The sequence below is a fragment of the Haliotis asinina genome, chromosome 3 (assembly GCF_037392515.1).
Source record: "Haliotis asinina isolate JCU_RB_2024 chromosome 3, JCU_Hal_asi_v2, whole genome shotgun sequence".
Lineage (NCBI taxonomy): Eukaryota > Metazoa > Mollusca > Gastropoda > Lepetellida > Haliotidae > Haliotis > Haliotis asinina.
The window spans coordinates 20321873-20334218 of NC_090282.1; positions in this window are offsets into that span (position 1 = coordinate 20321873).

Below are 12346 nucleotides of genomic sequence, written 5' to 3' on the forward strand. Positions count from 1 at the left end.
TGTAAAGAACTTTACCTCTCTGAGGAAATAGCAAGATCGGGGTGACAAGACCTGCACTGTAATTGCTGACTCAAACCTGTTACCATACAGTCTTAACACTTAAGACAAAATCATCATAGTCCAAACGGGAAAACAACATACACGTTTCAAAGTACTGCCAGTAAAGATTTGAGTACTGCAAACAACTATTTAGTCCACATCAGCCAAATTCTTGCTTCCTCGGGGTTTTCAAGAAGACCCTTATTCGCTATCATGTAAGCCGGATAACTTCGTCGTTTCCTGCTGAATGTCCGGTGTGTTCCGATCGTACCTCGGGCAATTAGTCTTGGCTCCGGCCTTCTTCTTGACAAGATAGTGAGAAAACACAGGCTCAAACTGGCTCTGCGTTGTGTCCCCCTGGTGATTTGGTCTTTAATTGGATCCGCGTGTGGTGTGTTTAAGGAGAAAAGTAACCACGAGCCCAGGTCCCCGCTGCGTGACCGTAGAAACAAACTGCTTAATTTGCTCAATTCATAAATCCTCCAGAGACTGCCTCCCAGTCTTTAACGATTACAAAGGGACCCGGGCGAGGAAGGTGAAGAGAATGACCTGATGGTACTGACCTGTCTAATTATTGTAAGAAGAGATTAGAGCCGTGCTCCAGCCCGTGGCATCACAAGGGAAGGCGTGTAGACCAACATGTTCCAGACTTGTTTGTTTGTTAGTAATCGGGAATAAGAGAGAATTCCGTGACGTCCATGTATGGAGTGTGAGTTGAGGTCAATAACTGTATTGTGTTTGGCGCGAATATGCAAGTCAGGTGGCTATAGCCTCTATTTATCCTGCGTGGAAAAGACTATGAAACAAAATGACATGCAGAAGTGAGGTCTAATTGTGCGGGATTTGTTCAAACACGCACAAGCTATCAAGTGTGGTAAGTGAAATACTTTGTATTTCATGTTCAGCAGTGTTCAGCATGACCAACCGGTGGTTGATAGCACGAACACAGTCTGAGTTACTGTACAACCCATATTACTTGACGATTATACCAAACGTGACAGTGACAGTAATGCCAGAAAAATGTCAACAGAACCTGATGAATTGAGTTGAAATATGATGTTATATATATTAATGTAATTTACACGATTCATTAAAAGACATAGCAAATATGCAGCCATCGCTTACGAAATATCACCGACGTATATCGTGTACCAAGTTTTCCGATTCATCATTGATCTCGGCGCTCTAGGTTTGGTACCTCCCAATCCTTAGACCATTTGCCGCCTGGCACACAGCGCGTTTGTGTAATGCAGATGGCTGCTATGTTAGGGAGACGTGACATTCCCAAAAATGTTCTTGGCGTGTTTGACAGGGCTCCTGGGAGACGTCCGGGGATCGCATTTGAGCTGCGTGTAAAGGAATCAAAGTCCCAGAGCCAGTGATAAAGCTACCGAACCTATCTGTGTTAGGATCGCCAGAACCGTCTTGGCTGTTTTCATTTATTTTGTCTGTGAGTAATATAAATACTAATACTACAAAAAGATGATGATGATGATGACGGAGGCACTGATGATAATATAGTCTTCTTGTAACGCTGTAGAAACCAGCCAAGTTTCCCATTGCGCTAGAAGTTGTGCAGACCACCTTTTGAAGCGCCATGTCTTGACTGAAGTTCGATGTAGAGGTGATACCCTGTGGTAACGTGTTAACTCACAAACCATCAAGATAGATGCAGTTGGATATGTCCCCGGATACTCGCCAAGCATCTCCACTTACAATTCATACATAAACCATTGGCCTAGACAGTGTAGGTTATCTGATATATATGAATCTGTAATTGGGCATCCCACAGACGTATCCTTCCTGTTATAACATGATCATATCAGGGATTCGTGTACTCAGTATCGAATCAATCTTTCAGATCTACATAAGATATAGAGCAAATATTATTATATATCCAACAGTATTTAGTACACGAAGTGTGACGTTGACGTTGACGTTGACGTTGACGTTGACATGGTTAGTGAAGGACATTTGTCCATTACGACAATTCCCACCTGACATTTCCCCATCTTGACATTTCCCACACCTCTTCTGTACCCAGTAAGACAATTAGCCATCACATATAGTCAGCATACGCAGGGTGAGATTGTATAATTTATATATTGTGTTAACATAGTAATATACTTATATATAATCATACTTTTCATCAGGACTTGGAATTCCCTTGGAAAGTCGAATCTTATTCGCCAGTGACAACAGGACCTCTTCTAATGTTCTTCGATTGTCATTGTGAGCTGGACACAGGGTTTTCCACTGAGCTTGATGGTCTTGTGTTGCTTGCCTTACATCTTTACTGGAGGTTGAACTACTGTATCCCGATAACGAGATGTGAGGACGTCAGCGGGATCTTTCTGCAGACTGTCAGTGGCAGTGGGCTTCTTGTGTCCTGCCAGCTGGCCGAAACTGTTGTGACCAGCTACCACACGGGTTGTTGATGCGGTCGGGGTACGGACATTTCCCAACATCTGCTTTTTAACCAGTAGGTCAATTCCCCACACCCATCATACAATTGTACTACAATGGATTAACTCCCCAACACCTCCCTCCTCCCCCTCCCCCCCCCACACACATGTACACCACGCACACACGCACACACACACGACACCTAACATCAGGAAGGTAATGATAATGTTTTTGTAAGAGGAAGTGAAAGTTTTCACACCAAATAATGGTTCGGAAGCATCTACATCCTGTTCGGAAGCATCTACATCCTGTTTGTGGTTCTAGGTTTGTCGAGCGGTTGGGTAGCCTTGTGGTTAAAGCGTTCGGTCGTCAAGCCGATAACCTGGATTCGATTCCCCACATGGGTACCGCCGTGATATTGGTGGAATGCAGCTACAAATGGCATAAAACTCTCTCACCCTAGGTTCGTCAGCACCATACCGGTAGGATGTTTTGATGTATCCAGTGAGTCGGGTTTTGCTGCACTTTTAGCAATGTTCATGCAGTATCACACATCTTAAATGTGCTTCACACATTTTGGCCATGTGTAGAATCGAACTCAGACCTTCGGCGTGACGAGGGGACGAAGGATGACTTCCGCACCTTGCGTGACGCATCAATTCAAGCTGCCTCTACGCCTGACTTACATACTGCTCACTTAGTTACGTCATGAGCTGCTGTTAATAAGCAGAGGAACCCGCATCAGGTCACAGTGAATTGAACATGATCTCTGGTAGGTAGGCTTTATTGTTTAAAGATAAGTGACTACCCAAGCAATATACATGGTCAAGTATAGAGTAATGACTATGATGGTAAAAAATCAGCTTATCCTGGAATGAAAATACTTAATCTATATCAACCTAAGGCAACCAGAGGCATACCATGATCGAGTGAGTTAAACCCGTTTTTTATTTTATTACGAGTGTCAGCTTAATGTGGAAAAAGCTCAATGTGAACCAATTCTCAGACGTTTATCATTGTGGTGAAACCAACGATTACAAGCGCACAGTCTTACCGGGAAACATAGTTGACACGAACCGAAATTAGACCACAGTCATGGGTTTCCTGATGCCACGGGTCCCATGCTGCACAGTGATAGCACAACATTGATGACTGATACGCAACCGGTGGTAAAGACGCCCCAAAATGCCAGTTCAGAGGCGCATTATCTCCCAACTACAGACCTATTCTACTCTAACAGGTATCACACCTTGAGACCATTCTATCATCCAGACTGGAGACCTATTCTTTCCTCGATTGTGACCTGTTCTATCATCCCACCTTTAAACCCATTCTATCCAAACTAGACACATATTTTAACCACTTTAGAGACCCATTCTGCCCCAGATAGAGATCAGTTCTATCTCAACACACCCACCCAGAATAATGAACTGGGTGAAAATAGCCGATCTTGAATCGGTCTGTCCTGTGAGAAACGAACTTCTCCACTGTCAGACGGTGACACGTAAACAACAACACCTGATCCCTCTTTCAATCGGCACTTATGACAAACATGATATAGTGACCCTCCCGGATTCCACGGAGAACTTCCTGTAAGAAGTGCCGGCAGATGGTTCGCTGACATGAGGATGGAGACGAGGAGCCAATATTCTGAGTGACTCATGGCTCACACAGTCATGGCGACGGGGATTTCGCACCGGTGATGGTCTTGTAGCTGGTTTGACATCCCTATGGCTAAGACAACGCATTATCTTCGCTCACATTTCGTGTATCCAGTCACTGTAAAATTAGCCAGAGGAAGCCATGATGAGCTGGCAAGGACATCTTCATGGCGGCAAGCAAACAGTGTAAGTGATTTACACAGCTATTTGTTATACCATGTTCCCAATGAAAAGTTTCTATCAACAAACGATGTGGCGGAAATTGTTAAAGAAACCATTCTGATAATACGTTGTGAGAGACACCTTCAATGGGTTTGCTCATTGTTTATACCTCGAGAGTACATTCATCGTTAACCTTACGAGTTGAAGATTTACAGGGTTACACCTCCGCCCAGTAACATGTGCGACAGGAAACGCGACGTTTTGGTAGTATGGGTGTGGCTACGAGCTGGTTGGTTGGTTTGTTGTTTAAAGTTGCAGTCCTGCAGCGATCTGTAAACGGTCAAGTCTGGACCAGACAGTCCAATGATCAACATCACGAACATCAAAGGTTCTACGCAAATGGATAGTATTCCGATGATACGTGTCAACCAACCACGCGACCCAGTTAGTCGCCTCTTACGACAAACATGGGTTGCTGAATACAAAAAGGTGTATGTTTGTTTTTAATACACCATACATATACCCTTTTGTCACCAGTTCTCATTAACACAGCAATCCCTAACCCGATACAATGATCAAAATTATGAAATTATACATTATAGTGGCACCAGTATTTCATTACAATGTTGTTATTGTCTTCAGACGGAAAACAATTTAAACTAATTTTCGGTAGATGACAAACGCTTGTAAAACATAGTGATATCCAATTGAAAAGAATACATTTCGTTTACCACGAGAATAAACCTTCGATTTTAAGAAGTAGTGGTATTCTAACAGTTACTCCAACTTACAGAAATTGAGCAAGAGGCCATGATCAGTAAGTGTGTTCTTTACAACATTAACAGAAACGAGAAAATGAGTAAATATGGTTTTACACCACTCAGAGCAATATTCCAGACTTACAACGATGGATGACGGACACCCAAACCACATGGTGCTCCCCAGAGTCCGATCGAAGCGGATTTGTTTACTTAGGAATAAACACATTGTTTACAAGGACGCGCCAACGCCCCCTTTGCAAATCAAACATGTTTTGATATGACTTCAAAAGTTAGTGAATCATTTTTGAGTGAGTGTAGTTTTAGCGATATTCCAGCAATATAGCGGCTGCAGACTTCAGGAATAGGCTGACAGATCGGCCCCGGACCCATTTTAAGACCAAAATAAGGTTAAAAATATGAAGTTAGTCAGAAACATAAATAAAAACAAAGCCTACTTGTTGAAACAGGAACCATAATAATTATCTTTTTTTTTGAGACACACTAGAACAAGGAGAAGATACACCTGGATTTATCTGGCAGACACAGTCGCGTGTTGGATGTGATCCATATCGACGCACGCTTAGTCTTAAGGGATACACGTGTTACTATAAATTTGAATCATAGTTACTGATCTCACAGAGTTCTGTCAGTTGCACGTTATACATGAGGTCCAGTCAGGAAGAGCATCGATGGTATGATGAGAAGTGACAGGATGAACAACGGTGCCATTGATTGGATTATCAGGTCAACAGATCGTGTTTCTTGCCATCATAAATCACACCCTACTAATCTCACTGTAGCCGAAAATATAACACAATGAATAATGGATCTGCGTAGTATTTTCCACAGATTGTTGCCATCAATATCAAATGACCCTAAATCTATTAAAGATGTAAATCTATTAAAATGTTCCCGTGCATAATGTTGTGATCCCAAGATGTTTAAGTGGTGGATTTGAGTCTCGAAACTCGGATGACATTGAGGGTTCGGTACAAAAGAAGAGAAGCGTACAACCCGTATGAGAAACTTAAAGTGAGACTAGTTACAGACATCTTGTGTTAAATTTCTGTAATTTGATATACTATGTATTATTATCTATCTTTCCATGTGTTTGTATATATAATATTTATATTCGCTCTTGTACCCCCAACCGTGGTTATTTGAGAATGAATGATTGATTAATTGTTAGCTGACGAATGACCATGGTGCTCTTTGAACTAGCTGATGAGGATGCCGTGTTCTCTGTGCTTGTTCATGTAGCTTGTATCCTCATACCTCAACGACTTCAATCACTGGATTATCTGGTCCAGACTCCATATGCCACCTTAGGGCTCTGACATTACCGTATTAGACAAACAAACCAATTAAACGTACATGAAAGTACGTCTTGGCGCATTGGAAGTTGTTCTCTAGAGTGCAAATGGCGGTAACCCAGACGGTTAACAGCCCTAACACTCAAGAGAAATGAGTTAAAAATGTCTAATGTTATGTTTTTAGCGGATATTACGATTAATCGTTCCCAATGGCATTGAGCTTAATATTTTCATAAGCGGATGTCTCGCAAATTTGACCAATTTCAACAAATTGTGGATTATTATTCCACGGGAATTGTATTTGTACTTCTTTTCAACTCAAATCCCCTCCGAATGGGAATGGGCTAAATGATTTAAGCCAGGAGGTCATTTGTTAGAAAATTTAATTTGTGTTGAATGTGGCAGACATTCAGCCCGAGCTCATTTATCTGAACTGCAGAGAGAGATGTGACGTGGCCACGCCATCGTGTCATTATAGCAGGGAATTATTGTTGCAGCAACTACCACGTTCCATCATGCTGCCATACTGTCGACCAATAAGTCGTATACGAATAAGTGATGATACAGGGACGTTCGAGGCCACGTTCTCCCACCTCGTCAGTTGATCCGCCTGTTACATGTAATTTCTCCAATTGATGGCCAATACTGAGCTAAATTCATTACCATCCCGCGAAGCCCCCTTGAGGTTTCCAGTTCTCGTTCTCTGACCAAACCTGGAACTGTTGCCTGATTATCCGATGAATGGCGAGGCGATAGTTTTCATCAGGTTGTATTAACAATAAGCTGTTTCCCCCGCATCAACAGAGACATTTTCAGACATTTATTTGCACATTTTACACATGGATGATCCAAGAACTAAATATTACTCCCTGGGGTTATCGCCAAAGGCCATGTGTCGTGCGAACGTTGGGTGTTTCCGGGTAATGTTCTTGGTTAATGTACGGAAATTGCTGTGTTAGTTCCGGTGGAAAAAAGGGTTTATTGACATTTTGAGTCTTTTTTGCATCCATTCCGATTCCGAAACAGACTAGATAAACACGTTCCTCAGAATGAGTGAGCAAGTTGTGTTTTATGCCGCATGGGACTTCTAAGCTTCTGCAAGAAATTATTTGATTGTCATAGCGTAGCAGCTATTTGTTTTGTCATAACATATTTACAGTGATCCCTATTTTCCTCAAAATAATTAATCATCACAGGGATTTCTAAAACATTGCGATAGACATTGGCTTCATTTCATTTTGAGCATGTTGAGCCGTGTTTTGATTACCTCCCTTCGATATCACTGGAAGTGAGCGCAGTAACCTACCCTGACTGGAACAAGCCAATACCATATTCCAGTTGTGATCAACTGGCACAGTCATCCTGTTTTTTATCGCTGTAAGCCCTCAATCAAATGTCGTGCCATACAAAATCTACATAAAACAGACCTGAACAAAAAAACGACATATCGTAAGACCAACATACCCAACATGATAACTTTATGAAAAAAAAGTTTACTTATCTTGTAAATCTTTCGAAAAACAGTTGTCATACTTTTAAGCGTTTTTAAAAATTCAAAACTAAAAGAAATAGCCACGTAGAACAAATGTGACGCGTTATTTAATAATGACTGAAAAAGTTGAATTGCATGGACATTCTATTGAGTTATCCAAAAAACTATCTCAGTTACATATAAGGCCAATAGTCTTTCAGAAAGCAGCTATAAGAAAAGAATCAGGACATTTTTTATATACAGCGTCTTTTTTCTTTCGATATTTATTCTAATGTGTTTGTCAGGCAAGTGGTTGACTCCGATATTAGAATCTATGTCGAAACGCCGCCTATACGGAATAAAAAAAAAGTATATATACATAAAAATTGCCCTCATTCTTCATCTCCCCAACTTCTACAAAGCCAGTCAAAGAAGTCAATTACAATTAAACAAAAAGTGATTCAGAATGTGATATCGAAACGGACACATTTAGAACAATGAGACATAGTCATATTTAGATGTTTCAGTATTGTTTTGCCATATGAGCAGTTACCTCCCTTACTTATTTGACTTATTATTGTGGTAAGGTATTCAGGTCGCTGATCTCCTTTTCATTATCAAGACAAGCTTTCAAATAAATGTTAAAATTGACAACAACTAACAACATAAGTGGGTTGTGTGAAAATAATTTGTTATAGACAAGTGTTCTGCCAATACATCCCACGAGCTCACAGACCTTTATCAGAACTTTTACGAATAGTGAGTGAGTTTAGTTTTACGCCGCTTATAGCAATATTCCAGCATTAGCACTCCGGCAAATACCCAAAACGGTCTTCACACAGCTATTACAAATAACCCATGGAAGCCAGAGAATGGAAATCACATGTATGGGTTTGACGCCGGAGATCGTGACCGCGAAACTTGAGTTTGAATCTCCGTAAGATTCGTAAGATTCTGGTGCTCAAAGGGGACATAACTCTATTTTGCACAGGACTCTGTTTTGAACATTATTGGTTACATTTTGTTGTAACTGACATTTTGCGATGGCGGTTCATGGGGCAATCATGGGTTTTTCTGGCTCATGGGTTTTTCGGTCAAATACACGCTGTCCCGACGTACCTAAAACATTTGCACCGTCACTCGTTTTCTTCCCTGGTTAGGATGGGCAGTGACAAAACCGTCGATAAACTCACCATTGAGTGAAGGCCCAAACAGTGAAATTTCATTACAATCTTAACCTCGTCAGTGTTGAAACTCAATTATAAGGACGTTTCAAATGCGAATAAATTCAATAATGTGGAATTAATGGTGCTCGGCTGAAACGCCATCCTTCCCGGGTACCGTATCTTCAGGTCAGCGTGTTAACCCCGCAGTTCTGCTGAAATGAACCATATATTCTTAGTTACATTTTGTGATATTTGGAGATTCTGTTTCAACGAGTAATCATATCAATGATGAATTACTTGCATTAAACAATAAAGACAACTGAACATAATTCCGAAACTCTATACCATTTAACAACATATCCAGGAGATACGGTCTCTGGTAACTTCGACTATGGCGCCAATGTAATCCATATGTCGCTGAGGAAATGTGAAATCATCGATTGGCGGTGAAATGTGCATCCTCTGATATCAACATGCAAACTACAAACAAATTATCCCGAAACAATAATTAACGACAAGGCCTGTCAACTGTCTTCCTGAAATTGACATACCATTGAAATAGATAGGATTGACGGATGTGGCCAATGCCTGACCCGTAATTTATACTGGTTCCACGTAAGACGATCTCACTCAATACTCGAAGCTGATAATGTATCTGGTATTTATTACCCGAATTCCACGTGACTTGGTTGAGTTACATGTTAACCAATTTTGACAAACATGCTGCCAGTGTTATGTTATTAACAACATGCAAATGATTTTCTCACTGCCGATATTCATGTGTTTGTGAACTTGAAAACGATGATGTAGTGTGTTTAATACAAGTGTATTGGATCTTTTGAAAATAGGAGAAATTATCTGTTTTGTATCATCTCATACACACATGACGGGACGATGACACTTCACTGCTGTACCCGTACTCGATGTAAAAGAGTGCAGACAGTAAACCCCATGATTTTGCTGGAATATTGTTAAAAGCGACACAAACTCACTCATTCGGCGAGCGCAGAGATTCGGGATATTGAAGCAATAACCTTTCGAGCTGTATTCCTACTTTCGTGGGTGTCCAAGGACATTTACTATTAAAAACAACACGGTCACATGAGTCTCAATAACTATTGGGTAAGAACACATTACTTTTGTTTGCCGATACTCACTCACTCACTCACTCACTCACTCACTCACTCACTCACTCACTCACTCACTCCACGACATCGGTTAACAATGAATCAGACGATAGTCAAATCGTAAAGAAACATACTCCGGTCCCAATTTGTCCTGGGACATAACTGATTAGTTTAGTCCATCTGTTTATATGATGTACGTATTTAGAGAGGCTTAATCTGTCCTTGGTATTCTAATCGAACGAGTAGGGATTCTAGGACCTATACACACTTGATACAAAGGGTCTAAATGCTGTACGAAACAGATAACAGAAGTACATTGTGCTGCAATCGTTGAACATGAAACATATTTTCGAGTTAGAATTGTATATCTGCACGGAAAGGTCTTATATTTGTTTATTGCTGTTTACCGCCACCCTCAGCAATATTCCAGCTATATGACGGCGTTCTGTAAATAATCGAGTCTGGACCAGACAATCCAGTGATATAGCACTATAATCATCGATCTATGCAATGTTAGGATACCATTACATATGTATGTCCACCTGGTCAGTAAGCGTGACCACCTGATCCCGTTGCTCGCCTCTTACAAGTTTGGGTTACCGAAGATCAATTCAAATGCACCTCTTCACGTGTTTGCATTGAAATGAATGAATGTAATAAATATTATGAACATTCACACAGACGAGCCGAGTATTTGTTAACGTGGTACAATGTATACTTCATCTAAAAGATTATAGAGTGTGTTAAATCATTTCCAAACTTCCATTATCAAGATATGACGCCATCTTTCACAAAAAATAATTAGAACGTATGACGTCAAATCTCATGTTCAATAAAAAGCAGAGTATAACGACATCTCCGATGTGCAATTATGACAGACGTGTAAAGTCAGTTCCCATCACAGGCCCTATATGCAAGATTGTGCTATTATATCTGCCTTCTGTACCCAAGCCTTTTAAAAGTAGCACGTTTGTTCTCTTCACAGACCAATGAGTGATACTTAAGTTGTGCTAGATCTACGAGTGAACTATGCAAAGAGCAAGATGTGAGGCCTGTAGTTTTTTATCTAAAGGGGAAATTGAGAATAATTGGAGAGAAGGCTTGACAGATCAAAGGAATAACGACACTACTGACAGATGACACATTTGACAGATAGAACGATACTCGCAAAGGAAATATGATTATAGAACACTTCTAACGTAATCTTGCAGTCCTCTTGCATGTTGAACAGGGTCGACCGCTCCATGAAATACATCACATGGCGTGCACCACGAACTTCTGAAAGACTTTATGTGTGTACATTCTTGTTTGCTATGTAATGCTTCACGTTGATTATCAGTTCTGCGTTATTAGCAGAAAATGGGTACCCGGTGGGACAAAGACTATAACCCCCTAGCGTCTAACAGGCAGCTAGGGTTATCCGGAGTAATAATAGTCAGATTGTTATTATCTTATTGTCTCACTACTAAATGAACCGGAAACTGCGTAGAAACAATCAACCGCAAGTTCATAACCTCAAGCAGACCTTGTGTAACAGTTAGTGCGGAGATGAGTGTGGAGATGAATGAGTGAGTTGGGTTTTACGCCGCTTTTAGCGATATTCAGCAATATCAAGGCGAGGGGACAGCTGAAAAGGGTTTCGCACATTTACCCACGAGAGGAATCGAACCAGAGGCTTCGGCGTGATGAACGAACGCTTAAACCCAGTAGGCTACACCATCACCGAGATTAGAATGAATCAACGATTACATATTTGGTCTCTGAGCCATACTTTTTGCTTACCCCCTTTAATCTCCACCCGTCATATCAGCTGTTCCTCGGTTATAACGCTATAATGCTCAAAGAAACATCCAGGTCGGTTACTTCAATAATTTCTTGGCGCTGTGGGTGCAGTTGCTATAATACATGTAAGTAGTATTCCTTCTTATACTTTATTAGCATTTTAAAAGTTGGAAGTACACGAAAAACAAACTTTACGGATAACAACCTCACCTTGAGTGCGACGTTTCGGTACAGAATCTATGCCGAAACGTCGCACTCACGAATTTAAAAAAACTTGCTGTCCATGAAGTTTGTCTATACATCAGTGAAATATTTATACTAAAACCTTTGCTCTGACTGGCAGTGAAATCATTATACGTGCCTTCGTAAAAATATTAACACGTATTTGACTAATGAAAAACGCAAACACAAGTTGAGACATGTTGTCACATTACTACCTCCAGAAACGTTCACATGAA